A 15233-nucleotide genomic window follows, 5' to 3' on the forward strand; every position below is an offset into this window, starting at 1 on the left:
AAAAATTACTAAATTACAAATCTTTTGAAGTTCTGTAAACGATCGATGTAAACAAGTGACGATGTAAACAATCGTGAAAAAGTTACAACTCAACAGTTAAAAAAGTTTTTCCAGTTTTATATCGTTCGAGAACAAAATTTACTTCCACTAATATTATCTTGCGTTTTCTGACATAAAATTGAATTGGCTTAAAATGACATTTTAAGTAATATTTAATTTATTGTTTTCTTTCATTAAAAAATGTTTGTTTATTAGTAATATGGGATGCCCTTCCACAAAAAAGTGGTGCTGGACCAAAATTAATGAAATCGATGATAATATTAAAAGTTCGAATGTTAGATTGAACGCTATCTAACCATACATGATATAAGCTCTAATATTAGAACATAGGATTCAGAAGTATAGCGTTTTCTAGCACAACAGTATTATATTGTATCTCTCTAATGTTTGATAATATCCGTTTGCTACCTATGTATCGAAATTTCAATTTTTTAGTAGAAACGAAATTTAAATTTTCTTAGTCAAAAATAACCAAGAACTTGTTTTCCCAAACCTTTTTTTGGTATGTTGGCGGACAAACTTTTTCTGGGCTAGCAATTTTCTACAATGAACTAACGTTTTATGATAAAATTCAAACTTGTTTACACTTACTGTTTATGATTAAATTCAAACTTGTTAAGACTTAGGTTATATTTTTCGTTAAATGGATTTGCTAACAAAAATTTATGATTTGGCCTACAATTTCCTTTTATGGGTTAACTTGTAAAAACGAAAGTAAAACTTGCAGTTTCTAGGTCATAACCTAACTAAATCTTGATTTGGTCATGACATTTTTGGCGGGTGGGCTACCAAAAAGTTCTCTCGCTTTCTCACAATGCGTTCTTATTTGGAGTAAAAATGATTTTTTCTAAATCAAAAGTAAGGCAAAAATTTAATTGACGTAAATCTTCCTTGATGGATGATCTAAAAAATATTTTTTTGGGATCCTGATTTCATTTAATGGCCTAAAAATCGGTAGTTTTGTACAAAAAACTTTGATGGGCTAACATAGTACTAACATTTTTGTGTAATGCTTGAACTTTTAAAAGAAATATCAAATTTGTGGCTTTTAAATCATAGATTACCTTTTATTGTGTAATTATATAGTTTATAAATTGCTTTAGCCTTAAATTCTTTTGGTGTTGTGCTTTTTGGTTTAAAAAATTTGGCACTCAGGCTCTTTACAGCATAATACCACTATAGGCTCTTTAAGAAAAAAAGCGATTTTAAGAAAATTTCGGACGGACAATTTTCTACAATGAACCACGCGTGTTAAAAAAATTAATTCATTGGTTTCTAGGTCAAACGGTGTTCAAAACTTGATTTATCTCTAATTTTATCTCATTCCATGGGTCAGCATTTTTTATTGAGCTAACGTGTGCTAAAAAATTTATTCAGTAGAACTAATGTTTGAACTCAAAATTCTAGCTCTCGAACTCAAAAGTTAGATTTCACCTTTTTTGGTGAGCGGTTAACAAAAAGATTTTTTTCAAGTTAAGAATTTCCTACTACGGTCTAACCTTCGAAGAAAAATTTTTATACTTCTTATTTTATGCCATAAATTAACTAACACTTATTTTTCTTGGCTGAGAGCTAATTTTGGTTATCAGAGGTATGGAAGTGTAAGTACTTCACATAATCATATATTTTTTTCTAACAAATAAGTAATAATCATAAGCTTTGTATAAATTAATACTGATTCTTTCTGTGTATCTTTAGAGATGTTAATAATTCTTTATTTGCATTTTACAGGACATGTTGTATTGGTCTTTGTGAAGAGACATGGCATTGACTTCATCGATATTTTGTGATACACCACTAGTTCTGGTAAGAATTTTATTTATGTTTCTGCAATTGTAGGGTTTTCAAATAATTCGAAATGAATATAGCAATTACAAACTGTAATTGTTTAATGAAAAAGAATTTAGTCATAAAATTCACACAGAATGTAGAAGGAACTTCAAAATTTCATAAACATGCGTCACACATTTTCTATGAGACTTCCCTTGAGCACACGGACAACATCCAGGTGGTAGTCTTTCACATAGCCCTATATATCGAAATCGCAGGGTGTCAAATTCGGATATATCGATGGCCAAGAGCAGAAGACATCGTTGGCTTCTCCACTTCGACGGATCAAACAGTTTCGAAGATGTTGATTTAGAAATGTGCGGACCATCGTACCCCATTGTGAGGATGTAATCCGTAAAATCGGTATCTAGCTGTGGCATTAATCACACCTCAGGCATGTCAAGATAACGTAAAAAAAGGACCGTACAATTTACGTGATGAGACAGCGCAGAACATCTTAATTTTTGCTCAGTCACGTTCATGTTGTTCAACTACAGTGGAAGGCCCCATATTTGACTGCTGTGCCGGTTAACCTTTCCACTTATGTGGAAAGTTTCTTCATCTCTGAAAATGAGACGATCAGCCATTGTTTCATTCTCCATGCTTTAAAGCACAAACGTAATTCATACGTTTGCAGTAGTCTTTCTGTTTGAATTGCGGCATAAGTTGAATTTTGTCTCGTTTCATTTACAGCCTCTGCTTGACAACACGGCATATTGTTATTTCTGGCATTTGTAACTCCCTACTACATACTTTTTTTTAATTATTTTTTCATGAGTTGATATGTGTATTTTAGCTTTTTTATTCTTTTCCCACTCTTACAACAAGCCTAGTTAGTCACTATAATAAGCTATCTGATTAGAGGAAATAGTCACTCCTGGGTCGGGGAAGCCTGTTTCAGATGCCTCAGACTTTTCCGTTGTCTTGTAGAATTTGGTCAGGCATAAATTATAGTATTGTAAGTTTTTAGTGTCACACCAAACGAGAAAACTTTAGTAGACCAATGGGACTACTATTCTTTTAGTGGTCCAAAAACTTAATGTGGTAGATAAACTTGAGGGTAAAAAATAGAACTTTACATTTGCATAATTTATGTTATGGTACACATGCTATGAAATAAGAGACAGCATATAATAAGAGACAGAAAATAAAAAACAGAAATCAGGACACATATAATAATGAAACTTCACTAGAATTTATTTGCATTAATAAATATTATTAAAAAAATTAAAGTTCTCTGTTTTTAGATAAATGCAGTTTTCATGGACTTCTATCGACATAAAAAAATTAAAACCATACACATCAATAGCATTACACTGCAATGCATCTTATACATAAATCGGAACTTCAGTTTTTTTTTGTTTTTTTTTGTTTTAACAAATGCATTGTCTGAAATAGTAAATATCATGTAAAGTAATTTTTATCAACAACATTAAGAATAATTATCATAAACATTAGGTATGCTTTTACCATTGTTATAATATAAGATGTAAAATCTTTTTTCTTCACTATCCTGTTCCTCTCTATCCCCAACATTTAAAAACTAATAGTTTGATATAGAATGATTTAGGAGTACTATTTATTAAAGTTCAGTTTAAAAAAAAGCTATAACATTTATAAATAATTTCAACATACTGAGTAGAATAATAAATTCAACATACTAATGAAAAAGGGAAGTGCATGGAGAGACCTCTCCAGAGTAGCCACTTTCGAGAAAAATTTAAAAGCTGGTAGCAATTGTCATCGAAAAATATTTCTAATTTTATGTGTTAACAGCTGACAAATTGTATTCCTGAAACTTCCCTAAAATTAAAGCCTTTAAAATGTACAAGAACATCATGAAGTAGTATACACCACTTTTAAAATTTTTCTAGATTGTTGGCACCCTGAAACAGGCGGGGGAACTTCTATACTTATTTATTTCTATTATATTTGCTGCCGAAGCCTTCAGCTTAGAATAATAAATTTAGAACAATTTTTTGCAAATGCATGGAATTCAGTACAAAAAATTTTTTTTCATTGCCATTTTGTTAATTCTAAACATTTCAACAAATTTGTCACCCATGCATATTATTTCAGTGACTTTTGTAGAACGTTTCACGAAGATTGTCGCCATATTGGCGTAAAGCTTATAAATTTTAATCAAGCTCGTTGCAGTATCTAGTTCTTGTGATACCGACCCATTTATTCAATTCAAAAAGTTAGCAATTTCAAACAGTTGATAGTTCTCTACATCATGCATCTCAAATTTATTTTAATGCTAATACAATTTTTTATATTTTTAGGATGAAATGGGCATGGTCTTAATGGACTTCATCCTAATGGCTGTGATAACAAATCTATTTCTTTTTAAAAGTTATGCTGCTGATCCAAAAGTACAATTTTCGTTCCTAATATTTCGGGTAAGTACAGTTTTTTTTGGGGGGGGAGGGGGATTTTCTTGTTTCTCAAAATCTATTGTATTTATATAACTTTAAGTATTGTTTTTTCTATTCACTTTATCATGTTAATAAAAATTTATCTTTAGGTTAGCAGATAAATAATTTTTATTGTGCAAAATTTTTTTTCTATTGCAATTGTTATATAAAAATAGCATTTTACTAATTTATTTAAGGAAATGCTTACAAAAAACTTAGATGTTGACTAAAAACTGGGTAGTTTTGTTAAGTAACTATTCAACTGAAGCATATTGTTTAAATGTAATTTTAAAAATGTAAGCAAAAATGTAATAATTCTAATAGAAAGTTTGGGCTTCATAGCTACTGCTTCGCATAGCTGCAAATGCACTGAGACTCAATAGTCATACAGTGGACTGATCGGCATGACACGATTCCTAATGGAACACCAAAGTCAAACATCACTGGCTGAGGTCAGCGTGTGGGTGGGTGACCTCTTTCATCTGCCCACAAAGGGACCGAGGGTGCATGGTATCGGTATCTCTAAACTGTTCTGAGTAAAGTGCTCGACTTCAGGCACAGATTATCCTACTACAGAAGTAGGGAACTCTGGAGAATCAAAAATTGAGATGGCATGTCTTCGAATCATCCTCAGGGATGTTTCCCAAATCGTCGCCAATAGTTCATACCCATTGTTCAGATCAAGTTTGATGTAAACCAACAACAACTGAGACTCAGGTGTTCGATATTTTTAAAAATTTAATTTTGAACTAATTATGTGTACTCATTTTATTTTTCTACCCATATATATTTTATTTTCTTGTCCAAAGTAAATTGCATTGAAGATTATTTGTTTAGAAAAAAAAAGTTTCATTTTCTGTTGTTTAATTGCAAACTTTTATTCATTAGTACATTTCCCTTAATTTATTTCTTGAATCATAGTTTGTTGATTTAAAGCAGGGTCTAAAACCAAAACATTTTTTAAACAAAATATTGGTTTTCTTATAAAAAAATCTTTTAAATAAATTTTCCATTATTTTTGTGTGAATGTTTTCAGCTTGATTAATGAAAAAAGATTTCTCAGCTTTGTTACAATTTTGAGTATTTAAAGTATGTGGAATCCACATACTTTAAATAGACCTAAATCTGCAATTTTTCAATGCAGAATTAGTTTTGACAAAAAAAAAATTATGTAAAACAATTTTAATGCAAGCAAATTTTAAATAAAATCATAAGGACTCTTAAAAGTGTTTAAAATAAAATGAATTGTTAGTTATTCCATGTTCTGTTAGTTTTTCATATCAGTTAAAAAGCATGTAATTACTGAAAGAATTAAAGTTTTTCAAACTTTATTTTTACATACTTGTTAAAGATACATGTTTGCTGCAGTGAAACATGTAAACATGAATGAAGTACTTTTCTAAATCATATTTTTACAGTTTAATTTCAGAATTATTTTCTATCACTTTGGTGAACAAATTTGTATTGTATATATGCAGTATGCTCGTATTTATTATTGTAATATTCTTAATTACTATTTATATGCTATATTTAAAAAAAGTTTAAAAAATATTTTTAAATATTTAAAAAAAAAAAAATTTTTCTTTAAACTACAATATAACAATAAAAACATTGTTACATTTTAACCTCTGTATATTAAATTTTAAAAAAATTAATTTATTTTTTGTGTTTTAGAACCATTAAGACTAAAATACACTTTTAAAATTTTAATGTTTGTAATTTGTAGACCATTTATTAATTTTACTCTTTACATCATTCTAATTATATTTTTTCATTGAAATATTACATTGTCTTCTCTCTCCCATGGTCCTGCATTTTAAAATTTGTTTTGATTCAAAAAAAAGTTTCTCTTTCTTTCATTCTTTCATACATTTTCACCTCAATTACATTGATTTCACATTGCCTCGATCACGTTGTTTCAAAGTAGCCAGGTTGTATAATTTTTTTTTAACTATATCAGTTCATAAAAGCATGTCTAAGCAATAACAAAAATAAATTATCTATAGACGGCTGTTATAACTGTAAACTTACACTCTGAGTAATTTGTTTTATGTGTTTTATTAATATTCATACATAGAATTTTCATTATAGGTAAAAAAAAATTGTTGCTTAAGGGGTCGCAGTACTCTTGCAACATTTTTTTAAAATAAAGGTATAATCATTCATTTTATGGCTGCTTTACCTGCTCATTTAACTTATAATCAATAATTTATCTTCAAAAAATAGTTTAAATTTAAAACTGTTTAATTTTTTTTTTAAATTTCATTTTTAAATCTTTAAGGCCTTTTTTATTTTAACATATTTTCACTTTTGTTTTCTTAGTGCTCACAATATTCATCTTAACAATTTTATGCATTCAGTTGTTGATATATCAATTAAAACATTTTTTATAGATTATTCTGTAAAAAAGTGGAAAAAAAACGGTTAAAATTCTTGTTAGGTATATATAACATGCTGTAAAAATTTTAATACCACATAAAATGCTTATTCCGTTCACAGTTTAAATAAATATATTATACTTAAGATAAAAAAGCTTACTTCAAAGCTTTATCTTAAATAGAAAAAATTCCTTAGGGATTTAATTAAGATTAAAATAAAAAATTATCATCTATGAGATAAAGCACTTTAAAGTCTGTCTGTTGATCAAGTTTCTGTTTTAGGGCAATCTGTTTTTGTTTTGTTTTTTTCTTCATAAAAACCCAAAAACCAGGTTTTTTTTTTTTTTAAATTTTATTATTTTAAACGAATGGTTAAATAGTATTTAATATCTAAATGTTATTTTAGTAATATGTGAATATGTATTCATATTGTGACAAATTTTAATGTAAAGGAGAATGATATATTCAAGAAAATGTTTTTCTTTTTCAATTAAGAGATATTTAATAACAGAATAATGAAAAGAAGTAAAACTGATAAATGTGTTACATAAATATGTACACACATGTAAAATAAATGTAGGTATAAGTTCTGACCGTTCGAAAAACAAAGAACTATTTACTTTTTTGTCATTTATTTTAACATAATTTAGCTTTAAATATAATAATGTTCTTATTGACATATTGCAAAATTAAAAGAAAATTACTTAAAAAATATTTTAAATGAATTTTGAAAATTTTTCAATAAGAAATATTAGCATACAATTTAAAATTTGTTTATCTAAGTAGCCAAAAGCAAATATGAAATTGAATTTGAAAAAATAAATTAGAAAAGCACCTTTTTCTTATTTATACTTTTGACTGTAGTAAGCATTATGTATATTTAATTAGTATATATACAAATAAAGTTTAGGAAGTTTCAGTTATTATATGATTGACTAATTCTACAAATTGCAGAACATAGAATTAGTTATGGTCTAATTTATTTTAAGCATTTTTACGAAACCTCATGTTTTTTATTTTAACTTTGCTTACATTAATTTATTTTACATTGGCATTTTTGTGAAAACTTTGCAATTAAACTCAAAATTACATAAAAAGTGAGAAAACTATCTTTTTACCTCTCAATATTTAAATAAATAAAAAATCAATAAACATACAAGAAAATGTATTCATTAGAAATATTTTTTTTTTGAATATTCAGGCTTTTTTTAAAAAAATCATTTGGCTTAAACTGCATTGTTTTAAACCAGCTAAGTCACAGCTGAACATTGTCCCGCATCATTAGTGTAAAATATTCTAATGCATTTATTCAACAATACATCGAAATAAAAATCCGGATAACATATTAAAAAAATATTTTAGGAAGAGAAATGGGAAAGTCATGAAAAATCATGGAAAGTCATGAGATTGGATATTGAACAAAATTTGTCATGAAATGTCATGACAAATGAAACCACCACTATTTAAAAAAAAATCATGGAAAATCATAAATTTATGTCGCCAAAAAATTTTATTTTTAAAATTGAATTACCCCCTCCAATTTTGTGTTCCAAATATCTGAATTTGTAACAAAATCCACACCATATTTTATTATAATATAAAATGTTTTTATCACGTTCTTTAAAAATTGTGTTCTTTCAAAAAATGAAAGAAAAACCTTTCTAGAGCAAATTATCTTTTAAACTTCTGTGATTTTAGAATTATTATATTTATTTTTTTATTTTATCAATTTAAAATTCTAGCTGAAGCAAGCCAGTCATTGGCAATTTTTTTATATTCGGAAATGAGAACAGAAAAATCAGGAGTATTTCTTTTCTTTCCGATGAACAAGAAAAGTATCTTTCAAATATAATTTTGCAGGAAAAAAAATTATTATTTCCTCTTGTATTTTTTTCTGCTATTTTATTGGTTTAACTCTTTCTTTACTCTATTTTTTAAATTTAAAATCTATGAGCATGAAGATGCAGAGTATAACAGTTTTGTTTATACCTATCATTTCAATTAATGTCATTATAATGCTTTTTTAAATTTATTGTTGTGTTTTTGTTGGAGAAAATAATAACTTCGTTAAGTCATGAAAAATTCTTGGAATTAGTCATGGAAAGTCATGAATTTGAAAATCTAAAATGCAGCAGATACCCTGAATGGGGCAAACGATTGTTAGAGTGATTAAGAGTTTTCATGGAAAAACTGTAATGAAATGTGATAATTTTAATTTCCAAACATTTTAATGTTGAAAATTGTTTAGAAATAGACATTTCTTTAGACATTTGCTTAGAAATTTATAGAATAGTTGATATCTAACTAAGCTTAAAATTAAATTAAGGAAATGAAAATACTAATCTATAAAATAACTTTTTTGTTCCATGAATTATTCTTAATCATTTCTTTTAAATTAAATTTATTAATTTTAAACTTTATTTGTGAAAAAAAGAAAAAGCTTCTAATGTCTTTAATTAGATATTTCATTTTATAAACTTTTTGCATTTAGCTGAACAGGTCAAAAAGTGTCCGGTGGTAACAACTCAACAAATAAAGAGCCATATGCTCAACTGATGTTATTTCTTGACAAGACTGGAAATTTAAAAAAAAATGAGTATGTTCATTTTAATTATGTCTTAAATTAGTTGAAGTACTTTAGTATACTTTTTTTTAAATATAGTCTTGAACAAAATCCCTGTATTAAATTAAACTTGTTTAACACTTGAAAGACTGAAAGTTAGTCTATACCTATATTGCCCATAAGCAGTCAAAATGACTGAATTGTGAAAGCATAACTAATGTGTAAAGAAATTTGTTTAAAATTATATTTTTTTATATTACTTACAGTTATATTTACTAGTTATCAGTAAATATTAACAATAACAAAAAAATACATGTTGTACGAAAAGTCACAAAATTCTAAGAAACTGTGTCATTATATACATCATTGTTTTTCTAATTGAACTTAAAAAGCAGTCAAAATGACTTCCTTGGACAATCTAGCGTTAAGATTTGATAAATTAAAATAGTTATGAGAGTAATTTAAATCATTTTGTTTTAAAGTTAAAAAGGTCGTGAATTTTTTTTGTTTAATTTTTACAGTTGTATACTGTCTATTGTAATTAATAACTGTTAGGTAATTAACTTTGCTGTTCTTCTTTTTTTAACTTCTAATTGATCTTGTTTTTTTGAACAGTAAATAGAAAAAAAAATTCATAAGTTCAAAAACTTTTATAACTTATGATCAATAGAGAAATAGGTTTAAGTTACAGCTTGTTAAACAAAATGATACATGAAATAAATATTTTTGTTTCTATTTTGAAAATGATGATATCCAATATTTCTGCGATAGTCAATCACATATCTAAGTGAGCCAGGCCCACCGTAGCCCTTTGAATAAATGTACAATGTTAAAATTCCTGTTTGTGTGTAAATAAGAGCAATAATTGACCTTTATGATTTTTATCTTCATGTATTTTATCTTTAATACATACTCCATAAAACATTTCTTAGTTAAAATTTTATTGATCTTGCTTTTCATGATAATTCCTCAAAATGGGCTAATGCAAAATGTTATTTAATAAAGTAGTTTTTTTGGCAGTAAAAATATTATTTTTTCAAACATTCTTTATTGTATGAAATTAAGCTTCAATAGTCATATTAACATATAGGTTGTAAAACTAAAACAAAATAGATTTTGATGAAATTGAAAGTAAATGAAAATTTTGCAAACTATATGAAAAGGACTTAAAGAATGGTAATAATATCAATCTTAAGCTCAAAATTTATTTTTATAAATCAGAAAATTAACATTGATGAAAATATTAGTAAAAAAAAAGTAAAAAGTTTTAAAATATCTTTTTGTAATTTTTTATAAATATATTAATTTTAGATCATTTTTATTTCTACCCATTTTTGTATTTCTAACAAGTTTTATCTAAATAGTTGTGATGCAGGTTGTATGATGTAAAAGAAAAACAAATTGTGATTTTTTACTTTATAAATAATTTATTCTTCATTTGGATTTTTTTTACAGGAAATAAAAAAATTTCATACTAAAACTATGATACATAGATGAGTTTCTGTTAACTGACATGTATGTGACTTATTATACAGATATCCATGAGATATCTGAGGGACTTCTTTTCTATATTAATTGTATGCATTATCTGGATATCTCAGATATATTTTTATTGGATATTCGAGCAATATCTTAATCGTTCAAAAACTTGATTCTATTAAATTTAATGATCTTATATAACTAGTAAATTTAAGTTTTATGTTTCATTATTTTAGAAGTAAAACTGATGTTAGATTATTCAATTTTGCAATATAAGTTCGCTAAATTTAAAGTTTTGCAAATTATTCATGATTTATAAATAATAAAGGTGTGGGAGAGATGTGTAAAATAAAAAGCGTTTGCGATGAAAAATTTTTTAGCCTATTTTGAAAACTATTGCATATAGAGAAAGCATCAAAGTAGTAATTTTTTTTTATTCACAGAGAAATGTTTTATCATAAAATCAAACAAAATTATGTAAGCAATTCAAGACTGTTTATTCATGATCATAATAGTTTTATTTATTGTATTACAAATTTAGAATTGCTATAACTTTTTTTTAATAATGATTGACTATAAAGCATTAGTAATACATTGCAAATCTGTATCTGTTTAAAATTTGGCTTTGTGAGTTTGGTAACAGAAATTTTTTTTCCAGATAAATCTATTACAGTGAATTCTTTTATATGAAATTGTATCTTCAACAAGATAAAATACACTTTAATTGAATAATATTTATAGTAACTTAGCACTAATATTTTAAATAAAATTACAGACTGAATAATATTTTCTGTACAAGTGCAACAAAGTAATTAAAGTCTATAATTTGTATTCTAGATGAGAGAAGTTAATGACAATACTTTTTCAATCAAGAAAGTGCTTAATTTTAATCTGAATACTTTAAAATTAACTAAATCCATTTGTTTTTACTTTTTTTTGGCAATTTTGTAAATGAACAAATTTCAATTATATTTCCATTCTTAATAATTATTAGGTAATAATTTGTAATAAATCTTTTTTAAAGTAATGAATATAAAAATTTTGTAACAATTATAAGTGCTTAGTACCATTATCCTTAGAACTAAAAATATTTTACATCAACTTATTATGCTGTATGAATTTAAATTAACAACTACTTTCTAAATTTACCGTTAAAAAAAAGAGAATTTTTTTAACAAACTTTTATTTAAGTTTTATATCAAGTTCACCTACTTAATACTTGGATTCTAAAATTCATTTGAATGGACTATGAAAATCATAATGTGTTTTAACCACCAATATTATGATATAAGTGTTTTTCTTTTAATTCAGACTATTACAATTGTTGCAATTGTGTCCAATTTAAGATGCTTAATTTGTAGCTAACCACATCTGTAGCAAACTACAACTAACACTTACCTGTTTCATAAATCTGAAAGAAGAAAGAAACGTAAAATGAAATATGCTTATCTTTTTCATGGGTGGAGCATAAAACAAAATATTATTGATGCCAGGGATACATTTTTAATGGTTGTATTATTAGTTTGCTACGGGTTTTGTGTTAATATGCACTGTTATAAGGGAAACCAACCCAAGTAGCACCTAATATTAGATAACATCAGAAAATCGGCGAAATCTAACGTTATATTGCACAACTTCTAATATTAGAAAGATACAAGAGGTCGCTGTTTGCTCTGCATTATATAATATTAGATTCTGTGCAAGCTAATATTATCTAGCGTTCACCATAGTATTAATTCTGCATTAGTTTTGATGCTATATAATATTAGATTTTGTGTTTTCTGATATTATTTTGCTTTGCTTTTTATTTTTTTGGAGTAAGCAAGAGGAAGATATGGATGGTAGTAGAATAATTCGGCGATACAATTTTACTTAATTTTCTGTATTGTTGTGAAGCAGTAAAGCATAGAACAATAGTTTTATGTCATTCCATGCATTATTTACTTAGCAGTACTGAAATACTAAATAAAATTATATTAGCGAATAAAATTATATTAGCTTACTCCAAAGTATATCTTATGTTCAGCTGATTTTTTTGAATGTTTCGAACTTAATTAGGAAATAATATTTTATTGCAACTTTTATTGATATTTTTTTCTTTTATTCATACAATGGGTTTTTTGACAAATTTTATATCATTAATAATTTTTAAGTCTTCAATTTTAAAATGTACTCTTAATTTTTTTAAAAAAACTAGGCTCATTTTATCAAAATCTCAATTTAATTTGTTGGATTGTAATATATATATTTTTTTAATGTGTAACTTCAGTCATTTGTAATTTCCCAATTATCATTCATTCTTTATATTCTGAAATTATATAATAAAAACCACACGATATAATTATAAAGTTATATATTTACATTTGAACTGAGTGGAAATTTAAACTTAAAATTTTTTCCCTTTATAATATTAAAATTATTCGATTTTTAAGTGGACATTTCTTGTAATAATTGTCACAATAAGGAACAAAATTTAAAAATATTCAAATTACTTACTTCAACAAATTTACGCATATTTTTCCCCTTCTCTTTTCACTGGAATTTGTAAATGGAGAAATACTTAAGTAACTATATTCTTTTAGTATTTGAAATTTTATTTAGCAAAACACCTAAAAACAAAACTTCAACGCAAGGTAGAAATTTTTCCAAGGAATGAAACCAGGAAAGCAACTAATATCATGAAAATTGCTAATATTTTTTTATAATGTTAAAATAACTTTTTTGGGCACATCAGAAATTTTCATCAATTCGATAATTATTTAAAGGTGTTATGTTCGATTAAACTAACAATCTTTGCAAAACATTTACATAACATTTTAATATCAAAACTATCAGTAAATATAATGTGTTATCTAAATTAAATTTGCGCAAACATATAATTGCATACAGGAATGAGACGAAAAAATAATAAAATTTTTTACATTATATTTTTAAAGTTGCCTTTAGTATTAAAGATCAAAATTTGACTACAATCAATTACTCTTTTGAGAAAGTTACTATAACAAAATGGATTTTTGATTAAGACAATTCCATTCCTCGTTTTTCTATGAGTATATAGTATGCGTTATGAAGTATTAGCCTTAAAAAACATATTTTATGCATTTAAAAAAGTTGCTTTTGCAAAGAACCTTATACATAAAAATTTAAACAAGATTCTTCTCTGATTTGAATTTTCTGTTTTTACAATAATGTAAATAAATGTTCTGCTAAATTTAAAATATTAAGCCAAATAAACTTTTACTATTATCATTATTTTACAATTACATTAATTTAAACATCATAAAAATATGTATACACTTATCTCAAATTTGAACTGCAAAATTGAATAAATACAATGCTAGTAGTATAACTGCTCATAAGTTACAGTTAATGTTTAACAATGATGTTAAAATAAAATTGCTCTGATATCTTTAAAATTTCTTGAATTTTCATAATACTTAAACATAACTATAATGACTAGAATAAATTACACAATGCAGTAGTTAAGAATAAAAAAATATATCAAATAAAATCATGACAAACATTTCACTACTTAATTATTTTATTTTAAAACAAAACACAATATAAATATAACTTCACTCAATTATAAAAGCAATACATTCTTACCATCATTGTTTAATATAAGCTTATCGATATTCTTTTGTTAAAATATAAGTTAAGAACACGTATTTGTAATTAAATAAAATAATTTTTATTTTTATTTCAAAAAGCAACAGTAGGACCATGAGTTATCATTTTAGATATTATTATTTTTAAATTAAACAAAATTCCAATACTTTACAGTCATTTCATACAGTTTAAAGTTTTTCTCCAATTCAATTTTTTATTTTTGTGCAACTGAACTATATTTCAGAGCAATAAACTGAAAATCTTTGCTTTGTGAAAAGATTTTAAAAAATGGTCCGCAACAATTGCGGATATCACACAAACACACAGCAAGGATGAATCGCACAGGGATGCACCTTTCTTGAAACTTTCAGCTCCAGCAGATTTAAAGAGAACCTCTAGTCGTTTTGTTTTCTGTCAGGATCGAACATATGGCTCCCAGTATTCTACCAGAATATACAGCACCTAATCTCAAAACTGAATGGCTCCTTCTTGGTAGATAAGCTTGTTTATCCAGCAGACGAAGCTAAAATTATAATAGAAAAAAGTTAACTTTACATTGAAAACACTAAATTTAAATCTCTACATTACTTTATATTGAAAACATTAAATTAGTTAAAGTAAATTTAAAACTATTAAGCATTGAATATTTCTTTAAAACTTAAATCATTTCATTTGAAAATGTTTACAATTTAATGGGTAGATTTCCGTAACAATACCTGCACCAAAAACTCTCAGTATCACCGAGCAAGAATAGAAAAATATTTCACTTATAACCGCTTTCAAATAATAATTTTATTCTTTCTTAATTATTATTATTTTTTAAAAAAAGAAGAAATTATAGTTCAATACGCTTAAACCCTTTTCAATTGCAGTGAATATTCAAGTATATATACAGAT

The 15233-nt window shown here is 25.8% G+C and overlaps 1 long non-coding RNA gene across 1 annotated transcript; it reads left to right on the forward strand.

Annotated features, from left to right (window-relative positions):
* Positions 1–1798: 1798 nt before the first annotated feature.
* LOC147816045 (uncharacterized) lies at positions 1799–10484 on the forward strand. Its single transcript, XR_015431611.1, has 3 exons — positions 1799–1866; positions 4176–4292; positions 9177–10484. It is a non-coding gene; the product is annotated as an uncharacterized LOC147816045 (long non-coding RNA).
* The last annotated feature ends 4749 nt before the right edge of the window (positions 10485–15233 follow it).

This window comes from Parasteatoda tepidariorum, chromosome 2 (assembly GCF_982258835.1).
Source record: "Parasteatoda tepidariorum strain Cologne lab strain chromosome 2, Ptep-v5.0, whole genome shotgun sequence".
Lineage (NCBI taxonomy): Eukaryota > Metazoa > Arthropoda > Arachnida > Araneae > Theridiidae > Parasteatoda > Parasteatoda tepidariorum.